Genomic DNA, 17,948 nt, shown 5'->3' with positions numbered 1-17,948 from the left:
TGTTGAGTTCTTCTCTCCAAAATGTTTTGGATACATCATTCTCAAACATCATAGCTCTTGATGCTTCAGTCGCTGACCTATTCCTTCTTTCTGCAATCCCATTTTTCTCAGGAGTCTTGGATGATGATAATTGTCTCTTAATTCCATTTACTTCACAAAAGGTGTTAAACTCTCTAGAAGTAAACTTGAACCTCTATCTGATTTTAAACATTTTATCTTTACTCCAGATTCATTCTCAACTTTATTCTTGAACAACTTTAACTTTTTAAATGCTTCAGACTTTTCTTTAAGAAATGCTACCCATATCATTCTAGTCAAATCATCAACAAAATCATAAAGTACTTTTCACCTTTCACCATAGAATCCTCTTGTTCTGGTAGGACCACTCAAATATGTATGAACAATCTCCAACTTCATCATGTGGTGAACTTCTTGTTGGGAAAAGAAACTTTCTTCTACTTAGCCATAACACATTCTTTGCACAAAACATTAGTAGGCTTCACAATTCTAGGTAAATCTCTGACAACAAATATACTATTAGCCTTCACAATATTATCAAATTTTATGTAACAAAACCTTCTATGCCACAACTAGTCATTATCCACCTTTGCAACCAAACAAGTCATCTTTGTAGAGTTTAATTGAAACACATTACCTCTAGAACTTGTATCGTTTCCAATCAACTTACCATCTTTATCATTGATAATGCATGTCTTCTCTATGAATTATAACTGATAACATTTATCAACCAACTATCCAACACTTAATAGGTTATGCTTTAATCCATCAACAAAATAAACATCATCGGTGTTAGTCTTTCCACCAAGAGTAATAGATCATATTCCCTTGATATGACAAGTTGCATTGTTACCAACTCTAACAATTCATCCATCATGATTACTAAACTTAAAAAACTTATTCATGTCTCCAATCATATGATGTGAACATTCACTATCTATAATCCAATCAGATTTCTTTTCAACTTGGGAAACTAGATCTTTTTCTTCTCTGATTTATTTTTCAGGATTTTCTTCTTTTATAGCCACAAATCCTAATTCATGATCACTTTCACTTTGAACTCTTTCTTCAGACTCGCCATCTTCATTTGCATATAGACAATCTCTAGGTCTTCTAGATTTGAAATTATTCTTATACTTTTTTCTCTCTCTTACGACACTTAGAAGCATAATGACCAAATTCATTGCAAGTCCAACATTTAAACATTCTCTTCCCATCTGGTTCTCTTCATATAAGCAGGGCAATTCATTCTTCAATTCTTTTGTCCTCCTCATATTTGGATCTGCTTATAGTCAAGTCTCCACTGGTGCTTGAACTTCTTGATAAGGAAGGATGAACACTTAATGCACTAAAGGTTATTCACACTCTAGGTAGGTCTCTAGATTGCTTCAAGCTTGTTTTTGTTGCTTCCAATCTTCTAGGTAAACTTCTTAATGCAGGATATCACTAGTTCAATCATCTATGCTACTTGCTCGAATGGTGGTGTCAATTTCAAAATATTCTATACAATCTCATCTTCCTCTTTAGATCCTTGGAAATATTTGATTCCTACAACAATTTTCTGATATTCTACCAACATAACTTCTCACTAATTCATCTTCCATCATTCTAGCATCTTGAAATAAACATATCCAATTTTGTAGTCTCATTCTTTTAGCATGTTTATCACCTTCAAAAGTATATTCTAAGGCTATCCAAATTTTATGAGATGTCTTGAAGGATTTTATTTGACTATATTCATTCTTAGGAAGACCTAACAGTAATGCTTCTCTGACAAGCATATTATTCATAAACAAATATCTCTAAGCTTCATTGCATTCCTCAAGTTTGATTTCTTTCACAATGTCCTTTTCATTATTTTTCATTAGCCAATATCTTGGGCCCATACATATCAAATGAGTCTTCATCTCCTCTTTCCAACTATCATAGTTAACTCCATCAAATTTAGGACTTTCTTTTCTGAAGTGACCTGTCATTGATCTCCCAAAGCTATTAATCTTCCTCTTCAAGGACATGATGCTTTGATACCAATTGTTATAAAGTAAAGTTCACAACTATTAACACTATTAACACATTTATCAACCTTATTAATCCTTAAGCATGTAAGCAATATAATCAACAACCATAAGAATATACTCATACACAATAACACCATATATTTTAACTAGGGAAACCCTTGATCAAAGGAAAAACCCTAGTGGGGATGATACCCACAAAATGATGTACTAATATAAATGTCCTTTGTAAAAGGATGGATTGTATTAGGAGCCAATGAAATTAGGGTTCACTTTCATGGCGAATATTCATCATTTAGTGAATTTTGCGCATCAACCAATGTTAGTTTGGTGAATTTTTTATGCATATGTGGGTTGGCACACACCCCAATTATACCAAATATAAGTCAAACCCTTGGACCCATTACTAAATAATATATGCCCTTAGAGCTCCTTTTGAAATGAAATGGCCAATCATAAATATTTTTCACACATGACAAATTAAACACATTTGTCTATGATTTCCAAAGCAGAACTTTTTGGACACCCTCAATTTTCCATTGGTTTTAAAAAATGTTTTAGGAGAGGGATGACATTCACCCCCCAAATATGCAGACACGTGTCACACACTAATTCAATTTTTCCAACTATATTATGCATGGTTGTATAATGGACAAACCATATTTGCCTTGGAAATTCTTCAATACGTGTTTTTCTTATGCAGGCTTCTCCAAATATTTTGTATGTGCTATAATATTCCCGCAAAATTTTCCAAAAAATATGGTATAAATACATTCATAGATCAATAGGTTGTCTCAATTCCAATCAATAGCGAAGTCTCAATTTCTCATACTACCGAGATCATTATTGGGCGAGTTACAAGTGTGATGACTAAATTTTAGCCAAAGGTGAGTAACTCAAACCCCTATTTGTTTGTTCTCTATAATTTTAGTTCATTCTTATATTTAGTAGATACAAGTTAGACTGCTAGTGATTAGTTATCAACTGGGACCAATGACTAGTATCACCAAGTCATGCAGTAACCAAGGAGACCTAGGACATCTATATTTTGTAGTGTAGGTCGTACAACTAATGAATACTATTTAGATAAATATATGTAATAGACTATAGTCAAATGCCACTTTTTGAACAACTTGAATTTTATGGCAGCCTATATTTCTTGGGAGATGTCGAACATGAACAAGGGTAAGAGCCCTACATCTAATGGAAGTCAAGAAAGGCCAGCCAAGTGCACTCGTAGAACCTTGTCATCATATTTTGGTGGCCAAAATCAAAAAGCCACATCATCACAAGTACATTTACAAGAATCCCAATCACTACCACTGCTAGTTCCACTAGCACATATTGAGGATCTGATCATGATGAACTTGAAGAAGATATTTAAGTAATTACCTAGAATAGCCAAAAGTTGGTGTGTGTTGAAGCTATTGGTGTTTTGAAAGAACATGGTCTCAAATTACCCTGATGAGAACAAGATACATCTAGGGGCAGTTACTTCCCATCTTCAACATACTCTTTCAAACACTAGGCCAACTATAAGGCTAGACCCTTCTACTACTTTAGGCTCTGCAAAACCTAGGCAAGTGTACCTCAAATTCACTTGTATTGTACTAGTTGTCAAAAGCATACACTAAATCTAACAAAGCAGATAAAACCATTAATCTTCTAACACTTATGCAAAGATCTCAGACATGAAATAGCTAATAACATGGCCAAAGAAATTGCTAAGCGAAGTGAGAGCATCCTTTTTATTTCTTCAACATTAAAGGGAAAGATATTTGATTAATGATGTTGATTTCAACAAATCCCCAAATATGCAACAGTAAGAACAAGTTGATCCTGTAGCTGATTAGTGCCTTAAATATTGGGCAATTGCATGAATCAAACACATACATCTGTGATATCAATGACATATTTCATACACCCAAATATCAGATCTATCTTATCACTTTGTGAATCAGACATCAGTGTTCATAAAGACCTCATTGTTATGAAGTATCCTTCTCAAAGTAACCAACAACCCTGTCAAATACATCAAGCATTTACTTGGCCCTTTGTTCCAACAACAAAATATATCAGACATACAACCTCAAGGGGATGTAAATGGGTCTCAGTTCTTTGTCCTTAAATCACATAAAATTGCAGATTACAGAGATAAGAGACAAGAATCAGAATGAAACTAAAGATATTCCTACTCATTTGTATTCATTTCTTTGAAACTATACATTTAGATGCATGTAAAACAACCCATAAAACCACCAAGTAGATCATAACTAGCTATATTATCTTCACTACTATTGTTCATACAAGAGAAATATACTGAAGAATGTGGTGGAATCACAGTCTTGGATCCAACAATGTGGTCTCACAAACAAAACTGGAACCAACAATGTGGTATCACACTGAAAATTGCCAACCCTTTCAATGGATGAGAAAGAGAAAGATATAGAAGAAGAATGGAATCTCGGATCTGACCTGAAGGTGACATGTGTCCACTTGAATCCTCATTCCCTACAATTGTAAAACCTCTCTCATCTTTTTACCCATGAAATTTGATTTGGTTTTCATCATTGTTTTATAACAAACCCAAAATATCTCTTCCTCAATGATGAAAAACCCTTCTATTACTAAAATATATGAAATGCATCATAAAATGTTGATGATACCTTGACTCGACTAATTTGGATGTGAAAAAACTCACCCATAACTACATTCATGTTTCTTTTTACATTCAATCAGTTCACCATTTCAATAGAAATCATATCAGGATTGTCCCAACTGAATGAAACTGAAAACTGGGCAGTTTAGACAAATCCTTGCATAACTTGAACCAGTGGCTACCTATACAAAAAAAAACTCAAGAAATAGAAAGTTCATTCTCTCCTAATTTTGACGATATATAATAGTGCCATATTTGCTTATCAAGAACTCCCAAAATCTCAATTTGAATAACAGGCTCCTTCTATGGCTTCATACACATTATTGCAAATATTTGACCATTTTATAAAGTCTGAACTATAGCATATAATTTTTTTTATTTTAATAAAACCCAACATGTATTTTTTGAGAGAAAATATTAAAAAATAATTTTTCATGCTTGTTTGATTTTTCCCTCCTTTTCTCCATCTAGGTCAAACTGGTTTGACTAGCCTTCAGACACATGTCACCACTAGATTGGAGCTGACTTCTGCTTAGTCACTTGACATCTGCCATGTGGGCACCACATGTCACCACCTCATTAGTTGCCTATTCTGCCACATGGTTGCCACATCATTGCACTACGTCACTACCACATCATTAGTCGCTATGTTGTTATCCCAGTCAGCAATTTTCCATGTCATCGCAACATAGCAACGTCACAAGACATGGAATTTTCAGACACATCAGTAGCCAATCAACACTATCACATCATCGTCCTGTCTTTCACCATGTCATTGGTCCATGTCATCGCCACATCATTGGTCACCATGTTGCATGGTTATCCTCCTTGCATCTTTCCTTGGCGACATGGCAACAATCGTCCGATCTGCCACGTGGCACGATCTGGTGCATTTGGTCTATTTCGATCCAGTTGGCTCCACATCACCGCCACTTGTCATTACTTTGTTGGTTCTCAAGTTCCACACCAGCATATTGTTTTGTGTATGTTGGTCAAAATTTGTTCATTCCTCTGGCTGACCACAGGCCCCACAATGAGCTTGCCTTGTGTCTCAAAAGGTGTGAGCCTTTTAGACACTATGGTAAGGTGTGTTGATGTATTTAAACAACTTAGAAAACTTCTTCCTGAGAAATGTGGGAATAAATGGTTTATGTTTTTCTTCTCACAATAGTCTCCATCCTCTTCTTCCAGTGTCAGAAACAGAAGAGGATGCTACCAACATCTGACTAGATGAACCATTGGTATTGCCTAGGGAATAAAGGAAGATACCTTCAAACTACTGCTTCTAAGGAGACTACTTCGACCATGGGAAGTGCTCTGCCCTCCTCATGCTGTGAGTTGTAGGTGCTTGCCTTTGCTTCTCATGTAGCTTCTATTTCTGCTACTTATGGGTGCAAGATATTCAATTGCAAACAAGGCCACCTATTGTTGTTTGACACAAGCAAAAATGTAGAATCAGACATTGCTCAAAACAAAACTTCGCGAAATGACTCGAAATGACAATTTATCTTTATGAAGCACATGGATATACTCAATGCAAGGTGTTAGAAACATTAAACACCTCTTTAGGCCTCAAAAGTATAGTCAGGTACACATGCATTAAAAAGCGCTTATAGGGCTTGATTTTTAGGATGGTACTCAAAATCAGGGCTTAAATTTTGAGTCCCAACAGGAGCAGATGGAGCTTCAATAATGCAAGGCCAAAAGAATTATTTTTATCACAAAGTTAAAATAATTTCTTGCACCTTACATTTTTAGCATTCACTACATAGCCCACTGAATGAATCTAGCTTTTGGAATTGTCAGCAACTCTCCAGAAATATACATAGTTGAAGTTTTAATCAAAGAGATCTATAGGCACTTTTGTCAAAGTCCTAAATGATTCAGGGAATTTCAACAATTTTTTGAGGGACTAACTAATGGGAGAAAGTTGCTTAAGGATAATGATATCAAATGAATCTCTTTGGATGGACCAAATCATCAAGTATTTTTCTGAATATCCATCATTGCTTGGTACAATGGAGTCAACTTGCGATGATCAGGGTGGTCATCGAAAATATGGTGAGCTACTTGAAAGGTAAAGTAATGTAGAGACACTCTTAACATTAGTAGCGATTCTCCCCATGCTAGAGGAAATGAGAAATACAATGAAGGTCTAACAAAGATTTATGTATATTGCATAATATAATACGTTGCATAAAATGACATGCTCGATCCTCCATAATCTCTATAGAAATCCAAATTCATTTTCTATGGATGAAAAAATTTCAAGGTGGGTGAGAATGTAATAGCCCCTCTCCCAAGATAATTATATCTATAATTATACTAAATTATGATTTAAAATATTAAGAGATGGTATAACTGATTGATTAATTAAATAAAGTAGTAAAATATAATTATAATAATAATCACACAAATTATTATTAAATATATCATAAATATTATAAAGAATGAAAACTTATAATATTATGGGAAACATTAATAAATTTTATAACTAAATATGATAACACATGTGAATAATATATATTATTAGGTTAAGTAAAAATAATGATGGATCTTGTATAGTCACAACTGTTAAAAAGACATAAAATAATATATATAAGGAGGAATACATTGGGAAAAGAAAAAAAGAGAGTAGAAGATACAATTTTGGATAGAGGCTAGAACAAGTATCGAAGGTAACAAAAGGAAAATTATCGAATTACACCAGCCGTGGGAGCATTTGACATATTACCAAGCATAGGGTAAACCATCAATGGATAGTCAACATCAAACAAGAAACCCTTGTTAAGTATCTCCTGAATTAAACTGCATAAGAAATGCAAGTTTTGAGAGCAATAGTAACTAATATTCATAGTTGTGTGGGCATTCAACCTGGACAAGAAAGAATTGTGAACATGGAAGACCAATCAAACTATATTAGGGGAAGTGATGAGGATTCAGAAATAAGGATGAAAGATGTACAACTCAAGAGACAACCATGATCAATGAGATATATAAGTTACGTAATAAATAGAGAGATAATAGGCATGATCATATTTTAAAATATGGTATCGAAGAAAGCACAATGTGAAACATGAAAAGGTGTGAGGAACATATTGTAGATGGGAAGCTTTGACCTTTAGAGCAGAGATGTCAGAACAGTCAAACAATTAATTATTTTTCTTTATATCCACGTTGGTTCTCTCATGGGAGGAGAAGGAAAGAGGACAATTATTGACTTTTTAATAAGAAATTGATCCCTTACCATTCAGTTAATTAAAGGCAACAAGATTATAGGAGTTGCAATTGGTATAGTGATGTTCTTGGATATCATAGAATTATATTTTCGTTGTGAAACCATCATCCGATGGCTCAAAGATATTCAAATGCAGTAATGACAAACACAAACATGCACAAATAAGAACAAGGGTGACAAAGGAGAATGAAATAAACCATAGAGCCATGTTAGGACCAAGACCGCCTCATGTTGGGAATAAGACAAGTAAAGAAAAATAATATAGTATATAAGAAACAATGAAGGTAGCATGGGTTGCGAGATTACCAAAACTAGAAGTCGTACAGTTAGCATTGTTGGTTTCATATACTTAATACATCTTGATCATGTATATATTTACATGTATGGATGATTTTTTTCATCTGTACATGTCCCCAAACAAGGATTACATATATATTCAACCACCCACAAATCCAAATCAAACAAAAGAGACAAACAATGATAAGAAGATAGTGGGAATAAGTTGCAATATCATATAATGATAAAGTCATAAGATAGTGATAAGAAAGGGTAAATAAAGCCATGATAGTATACAATTTTATTGCAGAGTTAATTACAGGCTTTTGATAGAGAATAGTAGATATAGCTATAGTTCAGAGATAACTAAAGGTATATCTTATTTAACATTTAAAATTAAAAAATTATCAATCTAAGATTGATAATCATATAAGAGCTATATTGTTCTTATAGAGACCAAGTTAATCTTGGTAGAGGGCATCCAACTATGGATGTTGAGTTTCTCATAAGGAGAACTCAGAGACTGGAGGGCATTCTTAATGGAATGTCGAGATTCCAAATTGAAACCTAGAGAGAGATTTGTAGAGAATATCTTAGGGACAATATATATTCTAGTGGTCAAACATATGCATATGTCAAAGATACTATCAAGTAATGTTTCCAGAGATCCCAAAGAGGCCTATGGAAGATTCTTTTTTAGTGATAATCATCTAATCGAGACATAGTTCTCATCAAAGGGTTAGGTGGTTTAAGAAAGATCTCTTCCTAGGGATTAGGTGGGGTAGTTTGGGGTAGAATTGTAGATTAATATTTACTAATTCAATGTTTCTAATATGTTATACATGCAATTTTTGATATTGGACTAACCAAATAGTTGCAGGTTACAAAATTCGAACCTAATCAGAAAGTGCGGACATTACAGAGAATCACAAATTTGGATAATCCTGATAACTTTTTAAAGATTGATGCAAAGGGGGAATTATCTGCCAATATACACGGTGTTGAGATACCAATGCACTACTATGGAAGGCTTGTGTCCATTAGAAATGGAAAGAAACCCACACAACCAAAATTAAGTGTTACAAAGGAAGTGTTTGAATAGATTGTTGAGTTTGTAATGAATTCTGTGAAGGATGTTTCTTATAATATTTCCTTATAAATTAAAGAAATATTTCCCCGACACATATTACTTGAATCAATATGTATTGTGTTTTCTCATTATTGGCGTTTAAGAAGTCCTAAAGATTTTAGAGATAAGTTATTGGTTTTGATATATCAATTTTGCAAAAGCAAAGAAATCAATGGGGTAACTATAAATGGAGTTTTAGATGAATCTCATTTGAGAGAGAATTCTCATCATTTTCCCAATACAATGAAGGAACAATATGATCTTATTTGGAACCCCAGAGAAGAAGGATTAGTAACCAAACTTTGGAGAAATCTAGCTTGGAGTGAAGTGTTGCAAGATTCAATATCAAAAAATTTCAAGCTTGTTGAATTACGTTTGACCATGATATTGGGATCTGTGGAGGATGAGAGAGTTTTCAATGCTTTTAGGTTTCTAAAGTCAAAGGTAAGAAATAAACTAGACAAGAATTTGAAAAATTGTCTGAGGCTATATACATCTAAATATGAAGTCAACACTTTTCCTTACGAAAGGCACTAAAATTATGGATGAAGAAATTCCAAAGAAGAGATTTGGGCAACGTTTCAAACAATGAGATCACTAACTCAAGTAGTGGTACTGATATTGGTAGCATTAATGTTGAAGTTGAGGATCACTATCTAGATGGCAAAGGTATGCAGACTGGAGAAAACATGGAGCATGATGAACTGTTTGAACTTAATGGCAAGGAATCTGAAGATTCAGATGATGAGATGATGTGGCAAGTTTAATAGTTATAGTATGATGTGTCAATTCTGAATTTATTACTTACTACGGTCTACATTCTAGATATTGGACAATATTCTCTGAATCTAATCATGATTCATCTATCATGCATAATAAGTTATATCATTTTTTAAATGTCTAATGTCAAACAAACATGTACATTTTATGTTAGATGATGCCATGAATCAAGATTTATTCAAATTTTACCATTACTATTGTTTTTTATTTGCATTATTATGCTCATATAATACATTGTTATGGTACAATCCTTGATGATTCTTATGAGAATATAGCAATTCAAATGATAAAATTCATTTTCATTCTCATTACTTTTTTACACATGACAATTGATAAAATTCAATGAATTGAATTTGCAAAAGTTAAATTTGAATACCCAATTTCATAATCATGAGTTAAAAGTATTAAATTTACAACCATTACATTTAGTAATGACCCATAATTCCATTCTATATAAATATAGAAATAAGGGAGCAACAACAACAACAGATCATTTTGCATCATGGGAAGAGTCTTAAAGTAGCATCAAATTTAGTGTCACAAACATTTTTTGCTTTTGCATTTGATAGGCCTAGTAAGAAAAATAGCATTTGGATTTTGCAATGTTTATCCTGTTCAAGAAACAAAGTTCAAACTTTAAAATCATATCAAAAAATATCAAATAGAAATAAAATAAACACTACAAAGATGATCAAAATCACTTTCCAAGTATCACATACTTTGATGCCTAATGAATGTCTTATGATATGATTGAAGATTCGGTCATCTTTTTAAGGATGTTGAATTCTACTTCGTTTGGAGTTTGAACATTTGTTATGTTATATTAGATGACATTTAACTTCATTAGACTTCCATATTTGAAAGATTTACTTGAAAGAAATGCTACATCCAATAGTGCATTCAGATTCGCCAATGGTTTGAAGCAATTCAAAATGCCTTCAGGAGTAAAATCGTGAGGAAACTTGACTACTTCAGACATCATTTTGGCCTCCAAATATTTTTTGGTAAGCTTCCCTTCCAATGAATTTCATTGATGAATTACTAGAGCAAGGATTAGGCAAACCAAGACTTATCATTAATTTTTCTTTGTCATCCATCTTGGTGAGTTTTCTCTCAATCGAGTTCAAATATTCCTCTAATTCCATTATACTCTGGCATTTTTGAACGATAGCTGATGACTTTACTAATGCACTAACACTATCATGAACTTCTTGGCTAGCTAAATACATGTCACTATGTGTGTTGATCATGTGTATAATCTGTCTTGCAGTCTTCTCGAGCTTAAAAACATCTTTGTTTTTCTCAATTTGCTCTTTGATACTCCCAGAAATAACTCAAAAACTTTGATGCAATTCAAACCAATCACACAACCTATCAGTATTTGCCATAATTCTCCCCCACATTTTTTCTTTAATTAGCTTGACTATTTTTTTGATTTTTTCATTTGACTCAAAAAAGTTGTTCTTGTAGGTTGTGGTTGTTTTATTTTCCTTCTGTACCTATTGCACCATTTGCAACAAATGATTTTCACTTTGTTTCTTTATTTCCTCAATTTTCTTTGCCCATTATTTTGTTTTTTCCCTCTCACTATCCAATTCCTTATTTATGTTACTAATTTTATGTCCAATAGACTCCAACTTTTTGAAAATATCTACTGCAAATTCTCTTTCATCCTCAAGTTGTTTATTTGGTTCTTGCAACTTGTCCCTGAATTCTTTGAATTTTACATCAACTTCCATATTAACATGGTTCAGAGTATCACTGAGTTTCTTATTGCTTTGTTCCAATTGTTCCTTCAACATCTTGAGTTCTGCTTCTCTCTTTACATTTACATCACATAGCTTTTTATTGCTTTCTTCCAATTGTTCCTTTAGAATTTTCATTTCTGCCTCCATATTTTATGGTTGAGGCTATGGACTTTCTTCTTGAGAGGAAACATTTGTAATCCTTTTCTCTATTTCTTTGCACTTGCTATCTGTTTCTTTCTCCTTTGCCTTTGCATTTTCCAGGTCTGCTTTCAATTGCCTTCTCCAACCCTTTTTTCTCTCTCTCCATCTTGAATAGTGAACTATAGACCATAAAGTTAGTTGTTTTTTTGCCACATTGTCTTTGTCCACATTTTTTTACTTTGGAGAAATCCATAGATAGTGTGCTAACATGAAAATTTGATGGACTTATCTCACTCTCTAGTGGATTATTATCTATCTATGGTGGAGAAACAATCATTTCTTTATTTGTGTTATATGTTGGAAATATCATACTCAATGCAGGTTCTTGAGAATGATCCACCTCAAGTAAATCATTCTTGAACACCTTATTATTGTTTCCATTCATTTTTGTAGTTTCTTGAAAATTTATACGAAATTTTTGTATTCAAAATCTGGGTTTGTTGATACAATACGATGCTTGAAAGGAGAAAGAGCAGTTGCAACATTGTACTTGTCTCCACCAATGCCCAAGGTTGTAATAATTGCATTTTGAGGATTACTAATGGCATCACCCCTTCCTAATCTTGCCTTACTACCACTAACAAGTGGAGTTTTTGGATTGTTTTGAAGGTTTTATCCCGAGGGAGTTGTGACTGGCATTATATCAGTATGAGTATTCGAAACATTTTACTTCTTTGCACAGTGACCTTCAACTGTAGTATTCTGGTCTAATTTCAGTCACATCATAGTGTTTGAAGATGAAACAACTTGGGAAGTTACTGAATGCAAGAAGATGACTTGAGTTAATGCCTTTCAAACTACCAACTTTTTTTGAAATGATAAATCCTTGTTTCTCTTCAAAACATTAAGTATCAAATTATGTAATCATTTGTCATTAAAGGGTTTGATTGAATGCTAATGTAAATTGCTCATAAATTAATATATAACCTTCTTCAACCTCTAATATACTTCTACAATCAATATCAATTCACGTATAACAAATTAGAAGCAAATAAAAAATCCACCTTGGATGAATAATGGCATGGGTTCACCTTTTTTTGACATGATGGATCATCTAACTCATCTCAATAATTAGTTTATGACCAGGTTTCAGTTGCTCTCGCATTGGGATTGGATACCAAGTTTCTTGACCTATTTTGCCTAGCCCACCAACACTTGGATAACTCATTTTTTCTATCATCTTTGCCCCTATACCATAGTTTTCCCTTTTATGTTGATTAAGTATAATATATTGTCCAGTTGAATCAAATATACTACTACTAATAATAGTTGGAGTAGTGGATTCAGTGGAACCAATGGCAGTGCTTGTGGCAATGGATGAAGGATCCTTACAAACCTCATACTCATTATCTTCATCGTTTGCATCATGTTGTGTTGCTACTACATTGGGATGTTCATTATCCCATAATTTGCTAAATATTTCATCCTCGGGCAAGTCTTCAAAACTTGTAGAGGTCTTAGGTTTGCTGAGATTCTTCCTCATTTCCCAAAATGACACCAATGTGTAGCTACACAATCTTTATTTATGGCATCTAGAAGATGTTTTTTACTACGATGATCTCTAGCTATTTGGTAGAAATTGTAGGATGTCACTAGTTACACTTTTTCTTTCTATCTGTACAATTCTTTAATTTGTGTTGATAATTCTTGTATTGAAATACTTTTTTCATTGGAGCATTTCTCCATCTCCATTTTGACCTCTTCCCATGAGCCCATATTTTAATATCTTTTAATCAATAGCATACTCTCATGCTGACATTTACTTGTGGAGTTCCCATTCTGTACAAGCTTTGTACAAATTATGTTTAGTGGATCATATTGCCAGTGCCTGACAATATCAAATTAAAAAATTGCAAGAAATTTGTGTACCACATTGAATGCTTTTCTCTCAAATGTGAACCCTTTGCATCCAATAGGCAAGGAGGGAAAAATAGTTTTCTTGTGTTGACCATGAAATATTACATCTATTCTTTCTATTTGTCGTACATATTCCAATGCAAATACCCTCTCTGCCACATGTATTAGAAGTTTGTAGGGTTCTATAGTTGAATTGTAAAATATTAATACACTATAGTCTTCCATAAAGTACCAGTTGACCAATTTAATTTGACTTCCCAGTTGAATTAATCCTTTACAAGACATAAACAATCTAGGCATTGAAGTGTCTATAATTTTATGATAAAGTGGTGTCAAAAATAAGTCTTCAAAATGGTTATATTTCCCTTAGGGATCACCCATCCAATTTATAGATGTCCATTCAAATATTGGTTTATCAAACTTAAGTTTAAGCTTGTTTGTTTCAAAAATTTGACGATGCTTTGATAATAGAAGATAGCACAAGTAGGTTGTGTATCTAAATGTCTTCTGTGACAGTGGATCTAACCATCTTTTAAATATTAACAATTGTTCATTCCTATGATGTGCAATGTACCCAATATAATTATATCTTATTGTTAGAAACAATAGTCCACCAATATAACTGTTGGGGGGGGGGGGGGGGGGGGGGGGGGGTGCGGGTGGGCGTGAGTGAATCAATTATCCAATAATTATCAACCTTAAATAATCTTAACCATTCAATCAAAGTAAACAACAACCATACTAAAATGAACATACAAAAATACACTAGATTTGTTAACTAGGGAAAACATTGGTGGGAATGAGGCCTAAAAGATGATGTACTAATATAAATATTCCTTGTTAGAGGATGGACCCTGTTTGGAGTCTATTACAATATTTAGTACATATGAGTCCCTCTTAGGAGACATTGAATCATTGTTAGAATATTCCAACCCTTTTAGGAGTTTTAGAAGGCAGAAGGACCCACTATCCAAACAGCTTCTGGGGCAAGACCATTGAACTCACTGTTATTCCTTGGTGAATAATTATTTTTATTGTACTTTAACTCCTTTCCTCTATCATGTCAACTAGACCAATCACTATCAGACCTTGTAGACTAGGTCACGAACCTTGAATCCAAATATCAAATTTCAAATCACACAATAAAACCTCGGTAGTGAAGTTTCCTTCACCTTTGCTCTGCTTTGATTATCTTCACATTCTGCTCTTCATGCTTCTTGCAATCAATAATTAATTCCATACATGATAAAGAAAAATATCCTTCCTATATATTGAATCCATAAAACAATCCCCTTAGTTGGCTATTATACCTTCTCAATTAATTATTATAGGACCTCATTAAGAACACGTTACACTTAGCGATAACATCAATCTTTCACCTTGTAACTTGAATAACTTTTTGTATGTGTAACATTAGGACGAGTGAGCTTAGCTACATCATATCTAGAATGTCTTCTTCACATCTTTAACTTCATCTTCTCAAAATAACAACTTTGCTAAGAGATATAACAAGTTTACTAGAACGTGCTTTTGTAAACTCTATCTCAAAATAGTCTTCATCGAAACTTGCATAACTTCTTCCAAAATTAATATCTTATGCTTCTGAGGTTAGCTACATATAATAGACACTTAGTAGTATCTCCCTTTAACCTCGCTTAGTGAAAATGTTCAATTGTCTATCCGTACCAACTTGATCTCTCCGTTATTCTTTTGTCAGATACCATAGAAAACTGCTATGTTGACATCAATGACAAACACAACCATGAATGTAACATATCATCATGATAATGATCTAATCATGTTTCTACAATACTCCCCCATAGAAGTATCATCAACATTCATACTTCCAACAATCTCCCCCTTTGGCATTGATTACAACATAGATGAAAAACATCTAGTTCCAAAAATACCAACTATTAAAGACAGTTAACCTTTCTTTTCAAATACTCTTCATCAATCATTCTTCACCATTGATATATCTCAATGTGCTCTATATCAAACTATTTCTCCATGCTCAAACTATTTTTGCTCAAACTATTTTTCATTTTGTAACTTCTCCCCTATTGACGTCAATGTTAAAGGTTTCAGCAAACATCAATCTCTGCAACAACTGTCTCTGAATTGCTTAAGTGTCCAAAGACATTGTTCAAAAACAACATCCAACAAGAGTCCTAGATGACTCCATCCATCACAGAAACTCTCCTATACATGAAGCATCAACATTCAGTCCAGACAAATAATAGTGCTATGTTACACTGGACTGATGCACTCTTGCATCATCTACTTTGATGTAGGAAGGGGCATAACCCCTAGCATACCTCACAAATACTCAAAAGTCTCTTTGGGAAGAGGCTTGGTGAAAATATTTGCAATCTCCTCTTTGGTGCTTACATATTCCAATCTAATTTCCTTTTGTGCAACTTTCTCTCTGAACATGTGATATTTGATAGAAATGTACTTAGTCTTAGAATGCAACACTGGATTCTTAGACATATTCACTGTGCTTGTGTTATCACAATACATGACAACAAGTTCACTCAATTCTATCCTTATATCCTTCAGCATCTACTTCATCCAAACAACTTGATTATAATTGTTTGCTATTGCAACATATTTTGCTTCTGTTGTAGTTTGTGAGGTACAATCCTACTTCTTTCTTAGCCAAGAAATCAATCTTCCTCCAAGAAAGAAGGCTCCACCACTAGTTCTCTTTTAGTCATCCATACTGCTTGCCCAATCAACATTATTATAGGCATATAAAGTGAAATCATTAGATCTTTCATACTACAATCTAAACTCTGGTGTTCCTTTCAGGTATCTAAATATCCTTTTGACTGTTCCATAATGTGCTTCTCTAGGACCAACTTGAAATCTTACAACAATTCCAATAGTATTTTCTATATCTAGCCTTAGGTGAGTCAGAGATTGCAACCCTCTTATCATAGATCTATACTTCTTCTACTCAACAGTAGGTGTCTCATCCTTTGTAGATAGCTTTTGTCTAGTTACCATAGGTGTTCCAATGGGTTTACATGTTTCCAAACCAAACCTTTTTAGTAGATCTTTCAAATACTTAGTCTAAGAAATAAAGATTCCTTCTTTGTCCTGTACAATCTGTAATCCTAGGAAATATTTCATTTCTCCTATCATGCTCATTTCAAATTCCTTCTTCATTTCTTCTGCAAACTTGTCACTTTTATCATCATTTCCTTCAAATATGATATCATCAACAAATATTACCAAAATCATCAATCCATCATTAATTTCTTTCTAGTATAGATTATTGTCTATCATACCTTTGCTAAATCCAAGATTTGTTAAATGCTTGTCCAACCGTGCATACCAAGTTTTGGGTGCTTGCTTCAAGCCATACAATGCTTTCTTCAATCTGCATATTATGTCCTTGTCATCTATTATAGGAAAACCTTCAGGTTGTTCTATGTTTACTTCTTCTTCAAGTTCTCCATTCAGAAATGTTGACTTGACATCCATCTGATACACTTTGAATTTCTTATATGCTACTTATGCTAAGAATAACCTTACTGCTTCTATTCTTGCCATAGGAGAATGAGTTTCATCATAGTATATTCCTTCTTGTTGTGGGTAACCTTTACATACCAATCTTGCTTTGTTCCTTACAACTTCACCTTGTTCATTCATCTTATTCTTGAATACCCATTTTGTTCCTATCATATTCTTGTTTTTTGGTCTAGGGATCAATTTCCATGTCTCATTCTTCACTATCTTATCCAATTCTTCTTTCATAGTTTGCTTCCAATAGTCATCTTTGCATGCTTCATCTACATTCTTTGGTTTAACTTGAGATATCGAACATAATTCTTCATTGATTTTGCTTTTTGTCATCACACATTTATCTCTACTTCCAATGACCTGCTCGGGTGGATGATTCTTTGTCATATTCTTACCAGAAGTAGGAGTTGTTATCTCAACTCTTAGCTCTTTTGAAGGTCCCAAGCTTTGTTCCTGCCTTAGCTCTCCTTCATTCTGCAAATCATTGTTAGTCTCG

This window comes from Cupressus sempervirens, chromosome 5 (genome assembly GCF_028749045.1).
Source record: "Cupressus sempervirens isolate cs-2001-9-10 chromosome 5, ASM2874904v1, whole genome shotgun sequence".
In the NCBI taxonomy this organism is placed as follows: domain Eukaryota; kingdom Viridiplantae; phylum Streptophyta; class Pinopsida; order Cupressales; family Cupressaceae; genus Cupressus; species Cupressus sempervirens.
The sequence above is the reverse complement of the archived record's forward strand: the minus strand, read 5'-3'. Positions refer to the sequence as shown.